Raw genomic sequence first — 13,649 nt, 5'->3', positions numbered from 1 at the left:
AACACACTCCCAAAAGCACAACATTCGGACTGTTGGTTAAAAGAATTTGATCTTTGCTGAAGGTTTGCAGAGAATAAGGTAGACAGCAGGCAGGCAGGTCAAAGGTAAACGCACAAAGATAATCTGGCAAAGGGAGTGGATGTGGACTGCTGGTACATAAACATGGGAGATAATGAGGTAAGAAAAAAAAGGTGAGTGCAGAGGATGAGATGGTCAGCTGATCTGAAAAAAGGTCAAGTAGGATTGACTAATTCTGAAATGACAGGAGAAACAAGGATAAAACAACAGAATGACTGAAAGAATGAATGACGCTGTTGAACACGTAAGTCACGGGATAAGCACGGGGATTTAACACAGAAACCAGCTAACACGTCTCAAATGTACTATCTCTACTTTATTAAACACATTTCTTACCACTCACTGCCATTTCACATGAGCTCAGGCCCGGTTTTAAAGGAATAGTTCAACATTTGGGGATGTATGCTTTTTTTGCTGATCGGTGTGAAGAACTAGAGCTCTAGCCAAGAGACAGTTGGTCTAGTTAAGAATAAAGACTGGAAAGTCTAATAGATTCTAATGAATTGTTAGTTTATGCTGCACTTAAGAACACATGGGTATATTTTACAGTGTTAAGTTTGAACAATAAAATTTCCATCTGGCACTAACCTGTGTTTTGGTGTCTTCACTTTGCCTCTCACTACAAATTCATGTTTGCACATTACTGTTTGTGTTTGGATTAAACAAATGAGGCTTTGTGTGCTAATTAGTGAGGTGCTGTAGAGTTGCTGGTAGGTGGACTTTATAACTTTGTAGAGAGCATGGCAAGTTTGTCAATCACCATAGGCTCTAGTTCTGTAATTAACAAACACAAATGAGGCTGGTATTGAGTCACCTAAATTTCAAAGAGATGTTTCCAAAACTGTACAGTAGGTCTCCATGCTTTGCTCTTTCCTCTTTTTGTCTCTCATATACATGCTATTTCCCTGCCTCATACTAACAACCTCTGATTTCCAGCAGTTGGATAGGTCAGGTGATGTCCAGATATCCCAGAACTCAGGGGGAAATTACTTTACTTCATTTTCTTTCCACTTAATGGCCTCATTCCTTGAGATTATATCCCTTCTGTTTATACACAGAAAACACACCCCCACACACACTTGCATACATCCTTATATTTCCTGTCCCTTTACCACTCAACTAAAGCGAGGGTCAGTTTTCACATCAGAACTTGAGAAACAAATGACCTTTTCCTATTTGTCCACATGTTTTGCATTAAACCATGCTATTCATTTGTCAGAGTGCAGACACGCCGTATGAATTCAATTTAATACCTGACCTGCGATTTCAATGTGTTTGAAAAGACATAGAGAAATTTCGGGATCAAGTAATAAATCCCAGAGAGCCACGGGCAGAACAACTGCTGCACTATTTGTGACCAGCAACCAAAATAACAGTGAGGTCACATGGGGTGGAAATAGATAACACCACCCAATGAGAGTCTGGCGTGACGACTCTCTACTTCCATTATAGATGCCCAGAAGTTGAGCTTGCCCCGGGAGAAACTCTTTGAGTGCTTTCTAGGTAACTTGATATTAACGCTCCACAGTGACACACACACCATTTGGGGATGTATAACCTGAATATCTCAACATGGTAACTCAGCACTCATCTCTGTATGACCGTTAAAGCAGTTTAATTCTCATCCTATTACAGTCAGTAATATCAGGTTTGCCTCAGATACTGCGGTTTCTTCATACTGCCACACAACAGAAGAAATATAAAAAGGAAGCTGGTAAAATAAGTGATACAGGATGGCATATAATGTAGATTTTAAAGGTGCTACACTGACTAAAACATTTTTGTATAATTATTATTCTAATTTGTTTGTATATTTTATATTTTTTTATCAGTGATTTTATAATTAACTGTTGCTATAAAATGAGCACGAAAACTCTTCTCATTTTTAAACAGTGTTTAATTTTAGACACCTCATTTTCATTTTTGCTGTTAATGCTGCAGCAAAGCTATTAATTCTGGCAGATAGGAGGGTCACTGGCTTTTATTTGTCACAGTGGGACCTTATCAGTGACACAAATATAATTATATTTAAATATAAACTGTAATGGTTTATTCCGCTTTTTACTTGTGGCAAACTTTCCAGCATACAGGTGTAATCTAAAGTTTGAGGCAAACATTTCTGCTGAAAGCACACAATAGCACCTTCCTCTTTATTGTCAGAGCAGATGTTGCAACCATTTGCAGTGTTTCGTGTAAGAGCTCACTTCTTAATAGTACAGTCTCAGAAGACAGTGACAATCAGCAATAACATAGGACCAAGAGGTGAGTGAGAACTGTTTCTGCTGACATTTTCTTGTATGTGTAGCATATTGGATCAATGTATATCTCAAATTGACCTTTTAAGTCGTATAATACAAGGGGAAAAATATCTGCAGGTGTTCAATCTCAGACAATTTAACTTCTTTTATTACTTTTGGTTATTTTACAACAGATCTATCAAATCAAAAGGATGACGTCTTTGATCTACTCAGTGATTTTCTGGTTCATTTTGAAAGCCAGCCGCTGCCAACTTCCGTGTATCCCAGGTTTGATACTGTTAAATATCACTAATGATAAATGAAAATAAATAAATATATCATAAAGTGCCTGAATCCTCAAAGGTTGGGTAACAAACCACATTGATGGTGTTTAGAATTGATGGTGACAGCAGAATCTATGAAAATAGTTTGTCAACAGACATTGACCAATAACAACACATTCATTTTAAATCTGTTCCTTTTCAGCATTAACTCAAAAACCAATCATTTATGTTGATCCCATGGAGGAGGGAAAAATTGCCACGTTAAGATGTCGTCCTCGTAAGATATGCTCTAGTAGACAACGTATCCACTGGATCTGGACAAAGGCCGATGGACAATATGAAGAGTTTAATCCTGATTTTTACAATCTATTTAACAATATATTACAGCTCACTCCTACCGCAGAATATCACAACACCAACATCACATGTGTGGCAGAATATGATCATGCAGTTGTTAACACAACTGTCACATTGACTGTGAAATGTAAGTAGCAGCACTGTTCGTATCAACGATGATGTTTGCATGGCATCTTCTCAATCACTGGATATCTTCCTTCCTTCCTTTCTATTAGTTCGACCTAAAATGCTAAATGGTTCCCAGTGCTTGGTTGAAGGAAGGCTGCTGGTGTGTGTGTGCAACAGTGGGGGCAACCCTCTGCCACTGATCACCTGGCCTCTGGTGACCCTCACAGACTACTCAATCAGCAGCTCTAGAAGCATCCAGACAGTGAAGAGCACCATCACCATGTCTGCTGCTGACTACCACAACACCATGGTCAAATGCATCAGCAGCAATGAACTGGGCCAGGCTGAGATTGAAATTCCACTTCAAAACTCCACAGAGAAATTAAGGCTGTACGGTGAGTAGTCCGTCATATGTTTAGTGCATAGTGCAAATGTATTTCTGTTTGTGCTGTACATGCGAGAGTATATCTTCTAACAGTCATTCATTAACTAAATCAAATTAATAAATTTTACCGCAATTCAAACTATATGAATTTCTTTACTTGGTTTAGCTTCTAAAGACAAGTCGGATGCAGTCTTTCCTTGGATAATTGCTGGTGTGTCTTTAACCCTGAACCTGGTCCTCCTCAGCACCCTTATCGTCTGCACTTACAAAAGGTAAGGACATGAAATTACACTGAGTTAAGGCCTTAATACTGTAAAATAGTAATATCAAGCCAACCAAATAAGTATTAAACAAATTCATGCCTGGTAAATGAAGATATTGTATTTTTAAATGGTTTTCTTCAAAAGGAAGAAGAGCGAAAGTCAAGAGAAGAAACTTGGTGAAGAATCTAACCCTTATGCCTCCCTGAATGTGGCAGATGTTGGGCTCTACAGTGTTATTTCTTCTCAGAACCAATAAGATTTGAGATCTCCTTTTGTTCACTGAGACAATGTATTTATTCAGATGACATTAGTTCTGGACAAGTTTTTTCATTATAATGTTTTGTTCAAATGTTTAAATGTACTTAAATGAAGTCCTATTTATTTTTTGAACTGATTAAATTGTAACCTAGACTCAGCAGCAGTGTAAAATGTGGCCACCAGCTGCTATGTTGACAGACCACTCCTCCACTCTTTATTTGCTGTTCTATTTTGTTGGCTTGTATAAACAACATGAAAGTCTCTACGTACATTAGATATTTATCAGACACTGGAAATACAGGCAAGCTGAATAGTTAGGTTAGAATCATAGACTGTATATAAAAGTGGACGTAGCTTACGGGTCTGACAAGGTTGGCCAATGTGTGAGTGCCTTCAAGTGCAATACCACTGAGAGCTGCGACAGGTTGGCTCCAAAAAGCCTCCATAGACTCCCACTCAACTTCTCATGAAATACAGTGAATGCATTTTTCCACGTTTTTCATCATTTGCTAAAGTCACTCCAAATTAGTTTTCTGGCGGTCCAACTGAAAAAAGTATTTGGTAATGTATTAGATATTAGGCCCTAGGGGGGTCTGTTTGACCGACAGGCCTGTGGTGCAATCAGGTTTCTGCTGTAAGTGGGTGGGGCTGTTTTTTGTGTAATTTCACGTTCAGCTTCACACTTAAAACAAACAGGATATGATCTTCCCACTGAAAAAAAAAATCATACGGATAAAACACTGCCATAAAAGGGAAAAAAAACAAAACACCAGTCACATGTTTCAATGTGACAAATGTGTAACTCTTATGTTGGCGTAATTTCCTCAAAACCCAGATGACATGTCCACATTGCCTTTTTCTTCCTCTATTGTTTGTATTGTGATAGTATTCCGATGCTGAATTTGGAGTTATAAAACAGTCATATACTGATTTAATTGACGTGTATAATTAAATGAACTACATTCCAACAACTACAGTGAACAGATCTGTTGTTCTTGCCCTCTGAAAACGACCCGCACATCTAGCACAGATATTTTTTCACTGTTTTAGTCCGGCTCAAAACCAAATGGGTTAGGTTTAGGGAAGGATCTGGGCTTTGGTTGATGTCGTCATAACAATAATAATAAACAAGTGATAAAGGTTATGGTATATAACAATCATGGTCAAAAGAAATGTTGACTTTGAAACCGGAAGACACACAGCGACGTCCTTGGTTGTTGACCACTGATCCACTCTGACCTCCTTTCTACACTTATTGTGTGTCTACTTCTTCGCTCCTGTAATAATTTGATGGCCACTAACAGGCACGGTCACAATCAAAGTCACTTATAAGCTGCTTTCACAAGGTTGTTCGTGTGAGGCCTTTCACAACACTTATTTTTGGATGGAAAATCCCCAGAGGGAAACAGTGACTGAACTGATAACATGAAGAAATTTAAATATATTTTCTTTATAAAATAAGTATTTTGTGCAGTCATTAATTTCAAACTTACTTTTTCAGACGTGAAATGAGGATTAATGGAGGCCATCAGTGGTACATGAGGCATGGAAGACCATTTGTAAGCTTTGACAGTGTCAGTCTGTCTAAAGCAGGGCTCATCCTTTTACACACCCACTGAGCTCACTGCTATTCTGCACTCGCACAAAGAATCACTCTGCTTTTCGCCTCATTTCATTCCCTTACAGGAGGATTAGGGCCTTGTAGCACAGAGGTGTTAGACGCACGCGCACAGATACACAACACACACACACACACACACACACACACACACACACACACACACACACACACACTTACACACTTTTATTATTCTGTCTTAGTGAAAACCAACAAATATGTTTTCCTGTTTCCTCAACCATGACGCAGTAGTTAAACATTTTGAGAAAATGCACAAATTTCATTCTTCTCTCTAAACACGGTGGGCGTTTTATTCGTGCAGTTAATTTGGACGTCAATATATATATTTTTTAACTGTTTTCGTTATGGCTACTTTCACACAAAACACAGTAAAAAGCGTTGTTCAATTCTCTCAGAAGCAAGCTTTCGCAGTGCCAATAATCATCAACTAATCACAATATGAATTTAGGGTATTATGAAATCCCCTTCACCGTGAACAATATTCATTGAGATGCTGCACTATAAAGTACATATGCAGAGGGATTTGCAGATCACCCCTCACAATGCCCATGGAGCAGACAGAGCACACAGTGTAGCCCATGTTGGTTGGCTCACCATCGTCAGGCCTGAACCCCAAACATTCCCAAAAACTCCTTCTCTGTCAGATGGGCTGCCTGAATGCCGGTTTGTCCAGCTGCCTGCATCATGACTGACTGATGTGCACCACTATACATCACATAAAGCATCTCTGTCTCAGTAGAAAATAAAAAAGTGCACATGTTTAGAATAATTATTGTCATTATTGAGTTTTCCTCCTACAGTAGTATATGTTAATACCAAGCCGTGTCAATTTTAAAAGGATATAGGATAGGGGGGGTTATGCAAAATGTTCACGCCAAAGTATTTTGCTTTGTATTTTCATGTTTTGTATTTGTCATGCCCCGAGTGTGTAAAGACTTTTACGCAAAAAGACCGACTGAATATGAAACTATAGCCACCAGCCGAATAGCACAGTTTAGCATAAAGACTGGAAACACAGGGGAAAATATTTATATAAAAAGTGATATTTTCTTATTTTGTTCACAAACTGATAAAGTTTGAACTATTCCTTTAATATTAGCCTTCCATTGCATGAATTCTTGATGTTAACACCTAGTCCCAGTCTATATAGCCCCAAATGAAAACCTAACCTGCCATAAATCTCTAACCAGTAAATAATCTAGCACTAATTTGTCAAAGTTTATACACGTACTGTTTGATAGAAACACGTCCGCATTTGAGATCTCTACTTCTTCTGCTTCAGTTGTGAGTATCATGTCCTTACAAAGATCCACACACACTAACACACACTCTGTATGATTCTGCTTGATTCTGTCAAAGGAGCGCTCAGTGCACTAAAGTGTCCCCTGATGAAGACCGGGTTCCTACAGAGCTCTCTGCGAGCTTGGGGACCTTCTCGCCACAGATAACCTGGCCTTACAGATACTGGGACATCTAAAATTAGTATTGTCAGAATGCTTCATGATAAGAAAGCCTGAGATGTTGCACAGCACACTGGTAGTCACTTTGTTCAAGTCTCACTGCTGCCACCTCTGTTACAACACTCAATTCTGCAGTATGCAAGAGCTAAGACATTTGGAAGGTTTATGACATCAGAGAGACAAAAGAAAAGCTTCTTCACTTCCTTTTCCCCACCACCCAAATCCAGTCTTTGACCAAAAAGAGAAGGAAAAAAAAAAAACTCAGGCCTGTTTCAAATCCCAAACTGTGTAAATCCTGTGGCATGAGTCCATGAAGCAGTCCTTGGGAGGAAGATAGTGTTTGGGGGATTAGCTCCAGTCCAGGTGGTCTTCATTTAGCCCCCTATCCCCATCAGGGAGCTGCTGTAAGAGATCAGCACATGGTCATCACCGAGTCCATGCTGTTCTGATCTCCTCTCTATCCACCTTCCCTCTGTTTTTTACATGCATTTCAACGTGATCCACCCTAGTGCACCAGCTCGTAAAACACTGGTGAATCTGTATAAAGTATGATAGTTTCAATGATGGACTGCATCTTTCATCATGCTGCCTCTGTTTTGCAGCTGTGGTATTAGATTGTTACTGCAAAATTATGTACTACTGATGTAGAAAAGCAAAACTAAAATGGAGACCTAGAAGGTACAAGCAAAGTGACATGCGAGTTTCTGAAACTTACAACTGTTATGTAGAACTAAAGTTAAAAAGAACCAAGAGTAATAGGAAAAGTACTGAAAGCAGAAGTCAGTGAAGGAGAGGATGAAAATGACAGCCATGTCAATGATGAAGTGAAAACCCAACAACAGGACAAACTCAGGTCAAACTTATCCAAATATGTCCCCCACTATACATCTTCCCCACCTCCTTAAATGGGTGTTCCAGGTATTGTCCCTGTGCTTGTAAGAGTCTGGAGTTGTGTAAACAGGTCTAAATAGCAGGGAAGCTGCTGAAGATCTGAGAGAAACTCTGATCAAAGGCACCTTCACATGCAGCCGGTGTCAGTGCTGTGCATTTGTGTGTATGTGTGTCCCATCTTGAGATGACAGACATAGATCTGTCTGGTGTGGTTCCTTGAGAGGCCCCACTGCATTTTGACAGGCTCTGTTTGCACAACACAAACCATGGTAAGCATACTCACCTGTGCTGAAGCACGTACAATACCTCACATGGCCTCCTCCCGCTGGACTGAGCCCACCATATGTTCTCAAATAAGTGTAAAAGGGGGCAATCAAATGTTGACATGTTAAAGAAAACACTGGAAACAAATCTATGGGGATGGTGAATGTAGAAATTACTCGGCTTCAGTTAACTGGACAAGTGACATGTTGATGGACAAATTCTCTAGTAAAATCTTTGTGAGTTAAAGACACCTTTATCCTAGACACCTCTTGAGCAAACAAAGAGAGGGAGAGAACCAAAAGAGGAAGGGTGAAAGAGACAAAAGCTGGCGAGGTTGAGTTCAAGACAGCTTCCCTGGTCAGCAAGAGCTGCCTTTGAAAATCCCTTCAACAAAAAGAAATGGGGCAAAGTAAATGTCGTTCCAGGAAGTCCAAACTCTGGAGCGATTTTGCAGATTATTGTTCGAGGTGACATTGCATGAGAGTTCTTTTGGCTGAGCTGCTTCCATGCAGTCCAATCCCGAGGTAAAGGGACCACCCATTAGCCTTGTCTGAAGAAATGCCCATTCAGTCTCTGCGCCTATTCACAGACCTGCCTGTCTCTCTGGGCTTGCTCCTCGCCAGGGATTGTGGCTGGGGAACTGGGGGAGTGGCAGACTTCCTCAAAGCAGTGGTCGAGGGAATGAAGTGTGGTTGCTGTGGGCTGCCGAATGGGCTAAAGCAAGTCAGAGGCGAGGGGGTCTCCTGCTGCAGGAGAGCAGAGCTTTGATTCACCACTCAGCTCCACAGCCGTGTCCCAGAACAACCGACAGCCCAAACCCCAGGGGCCAGGCTTGGTGAGAGGAAAGGTTAGTGGTAGGGTGGGCGCATGGTGCGCATGGTGATGACAGTGACATTGACAATGATGGGGGAACAATGTGGCAGCAAGCAACTGTGTGGGAGGTGACAGTGGGGTGAGGAGAGAGGTTGAGTTTTGAGGAGCTCCGCAAAAGGACTTCTTGGACTGAAGTGTTGGAGTGAAAGGGGCAGACTTTGTCTGTGATCCAGCTTTCATTTGTGCCGTTAAGAAACGGGTAACCACAAACAGTGTGTGTTGAAATTCTGAGGCATTTATAGGATTTCAACTGAGTTTGTACTCTGTGATATAATGTGTGTGACTGCAGAAATGATAAAGTCTGGATTTGCTTAGGCAAAACATTTAGTTGTCTGCTGCTTGGGTATTACTCAATTAGAAGAGGGTGTTTAGGTCCGACTTTGCCATTGTGTGTCATGTAATTGCTGCGCTCGAAGGGCAGTTTTGACAGAGCCCTTATGGTTCCAGCAGATGCGACAGAGCCCACCTGAGTTCACCCTCACATGTCTGCTTCATATTACTGTTCTCCGCATCTGACAATTTGGCTCACATTATGGGAAGCTGCACAGCACTGCGGTGAGATCGGAATTTGATTTAGATAATGTGCATTGAAGGGAATGACGTAATTACTTGGCAATTCAATAGTTGTATCAGCCTCTTCAAGAGCAACTCACAAACAGACCCCCCAGTTGTTGGTACATTTTATTGGGTGTCCCCAAAAATTTAATTTCCTTTGACAGATTAGAAGCTTTAGAAGTTTTTCTTCCCTTCGACACCTGGCATGAAACCAATTTGCCCTGTTAGGTTTGTGTTACAGCTCATGTTGCTGAGAGTGCAGTGGGCCAAATCGCCTGTCAATCTCAACGTACTTTCATGATCAATACAGCACCAGAAACTGGTCTCAAGGTAGGAAAGTGATTTTCAGTTAATGAAATATAGAGCAAATTGATTTATACCGACTTTCACTTGCAGCAACAACTGCCCTGTTACAGGAAGTTGTGGGCGCGCACTTTGTGAATAGCCTTGAACCACTTGAGCAAGTTAGTATTTGATCATTTAACAGGTATTTCCTTTTCCTATTCCTGTAGACGCTTGCTTACTTTACAAGATATATTTCAATGTTCCACACAATTGCATATTCTGCCCTATTGTAAATATAAATGCAGGAAAAGTTTTTGTTTCCAAAACTGTTACTGTAACTAATATTGATAAGATTTTAAATGTCTTGTGGTAAAAAGAAAAGACTGTCTTTCCACAGAAGGTGGACAGCATGTCAACACAATGGGTGACCGAGATTTTATAAGGACTAACTAACGAGAAGGAAAAAAAAAACATGCACAGCATTAACATTTGCCATTGGGATTAAATACAAAGTCAGAGACCTATTCAAGATACACACATATACACAACTTATCTACAACACAGTGGTAATACAAAACGTGCAAATTGCGGGTGAAAAGATGATGCACAGCAACTCAGAGCATGACTTCACTGAACTGCAGGGTCAGCAAGAGTGTGTGAAGTTAGGTTCTGCGTGGCATCTTTAATGCTGCATGCCAACACAGCAGAAGTACCTTGTTTTAAAGTAGTCAGTCTCATCCCAGAAGAGACTCCTAACACAGAACACCTCCCTTCTCCTTGAGCTTGATGGGGCCCAGAGAAGGAGCCCCCAGAATGCTGATAACTCCCCCCACTATTCATCAGCACTCTGGTTCATATTTTTGTAGAGGTCCATTGACTTTCTCCTTTTCAGTCTCCCTTTAATCCCTGGGTCTGTGTCCTCAGTGGCTCTCTACAGAGGGGCTATTATTCAGGGCCTTATTACTGCGCCCCTCGCGGCTTATCTCCTTCCTGGTGACAGTCTTTTCAAGCCTCTCCCTAATGACCTGGGGAAGCTCACATGCTCAACTTCCCAGGGCTGCGGGGCCTCGCTGATGCAGAGGGGGTGGCCCCCACGCAGGGGCTCCTGGTCATGCCAAAGAAAAAAAGAGAGGCACGAAAAGGTCCTGCCACAGCCACCAGATCATCACACATTCACACTTTCCACATTTCCTCGGCCTTCTCCTTCTCTTCATGCAGGTGACAAGCCAAGCCAAGCTTGCCGGAGGACTCCTCCATGGGATCAGAGCTGAGAGACACTCGCTTCACTCTCATGAAAATAAGACAAGATGCTCCGCTCCTCATAGGTGGTGTCAGCATCTACTTGGACCTGGTAGATGTGGTACCTTTGCTTGTGAATGTTTGCTGGGAGTGAAATCAGAGCTTGTTTTATCACTTCGGGGTGATATCAGAAAAGTTGCTGTAAAGCAGAAAACTTACAAGTGAACTGGAAGAAAATCCAGTGATGCAAAGTCATTAGTTAAAACATCCAAACCTCCTGTTGATATTCCAAAGTGGTCTGCTGGCACACACTGTGTTACATTCTGTATTCTCAAGTCTTGATTAAAAGTCTGCTAAAGCCAACCATTCATCTTTGTCCAGACAAGTGAGGGGGCCGAACTGCATTTATATGAGTGAATGTTTTTAATTCTCCTAACATCTTCTGTTCCCAGTAAATCAAGAGAATGGAACCCCAGCTGAGACTTCATACCAGATTGCCTCCAACTCCATTCAAAGTGTCCAAAACATTGCATTACAATATACAGCAATATCATGCATAGAGGCTATTGAAGCATGGAAAACTCCAGCTGTTTGCAGATCAGCTTGTTCATTCAGATGTAATTTCAGTTCACATGAATGCTGTAGGAATCAGTGAGGAGGAATGAACTGTGACTGTGAGTGAACATGGTGTCCTACTGGTGCACCTTCTAATTATCATCCCCATATCTTTGCTAAACCTCATGGTGTCTTTGGAAAAGTTCGAAAAGAACATGGCATGCCATTAGGCTTTCATCTGAGATTGGCCCCCCGTGAAACAATAAGCGCACTACTATTCGGTCATCAGAGCAGACCCACTGCTGCCTGCTTTAGAAAGAGATCATGGGAAATGTGACACAGGTGTCTTCTTGCTTCCTCACATGGCATGCAGGCCTGTTGCCCTGAGGCCAGGGGGGAAACAACAGTCTTTAGTGTTTGTGTCTCTGAATCATAAACTATTTAAGACTTTGGGAAACATGTTGAACTGGTCCAATTAAGAAAGTAATGACTTTAGTGAAGCTATTTACGGCACAAAAGGCTGGAGACATGCGGGGAAAGCCCCGGAGGAGGTAATGGAGTCTTCTGTTTGGCTTTGCCTGCATCCCCCCTCCATCCCCATCTGGTTCATCTTTAGAGCTGTGAAAAATTGCACCGCAGTATTGTACTATGCACAAAGTGCACTAGTGGAAATCTTAATGAGGATAAATAAATAAATAGATATGCTGGTTTCATAAAATGTTGTCCTATTTTTGACATTTTGGCAATCATTAAGTCTAAAAATATACGAGACAAATATTTTAAGAGAAAGAGAAAACAAAGGTAAAAATCATGACTCAAACTTTCCTTTGTAAACATTAATAACAGTTTGCAGTCTGACTGCTCTGTTCAGCTTTGAGCTGCCACTTTTTTCAGTGCAATAAGGAATTGTTTGACCTTTTTCAGTTTCACTTCCGAGTAAAGTGGATTAGATCATCTGAGAGAACTGTTGCGTTACAATTTCTTGGATTGAGTGATTATTGCAGTTTCTTGCCCCAGTGGACTTGGCGAGGTTGCCGTGTTCCTACATCACAGCAGTTATTTTGGCAAAATATTGAAAAAAAAAAAAGAAAAGAAAGAAAATTACAATTAATAATTCATCAGTATCTTCAATTATAGGGCTAAAACTATGCAGTTTTTGCTCTACCTAAAACCACCACAATGCCCACCACCCAACAAATTACACAACCTTTTCACCCACTGAAATGCTCCTCTCAGCAGAACTTGTGGAATCTGCAAAGCCCTTTAGAGCAGCCCACTGATGCCCTTTAACCCTTTGCTTTGAGTTTTCATTGGGGCTTTTAGCCACACCTTAACCAACTTTTAATTACCCAAAACACTCATCCCCACTGCTTTCATTAACAAGGTTACTGAGGAGACAGAAGAATGTGCACACACAAAGGTAAAGTAACACAGCACATGCACCAAGATAATGTTCAGTGAAAGAATAGTGCAGATGCAGAAACCCAATCTATAGCAATTTCAATCAGCACCACACCCCAAACTTCAACAAAGCACTTCTGCACTGCTGACTGTGAAGGGTAAAGCTCAACAAAGTGCAAAGAGGCCATCAAATTTGGTGGCAATCCATTTAGTGGTGGGGTCATTGCTGTCTTGCACAAAAAACACCTTCCTCAGCATTTAAGTGTACCATTTGTGAACGATATCACTTAATCCTCCCGTACCAAACATTGCATTTACTGGACACACAGGCACAAGAACAAAGTCAATGACTTTCTAAAATCCCATTTTTCAGCATCTATAGTTACACAGTGACATAAATACCCTACAAATAATATTGTTTTTTAAAGAAAATGCTTGAAGAAGCTACTTTATTTAATTACAAACACATGTTGGCAGCTTATGAAGTGGCTTTTACTTGTTTATTTCCTTATGCTGT

This window comes from Embiotoca jacksoni, unplaced genomic scaffold (assembly GCF_022577435.1).
Source record: "Embiotoca jacksoni isolate LCO1_2020_lvr unplaced genomic scaffold, fEmbJac1.0.p SCAF_3, whole genome shotgun sequence".
NCBI classification, from domain to species: Eukaryota; Metazoa; Chordata; class Actinopteri; family Embiotocidae; genus Embiotoca; species Embiotoca jacksoni.
This window is presented reverse-complemented; position numbering follows the sequence as displayed.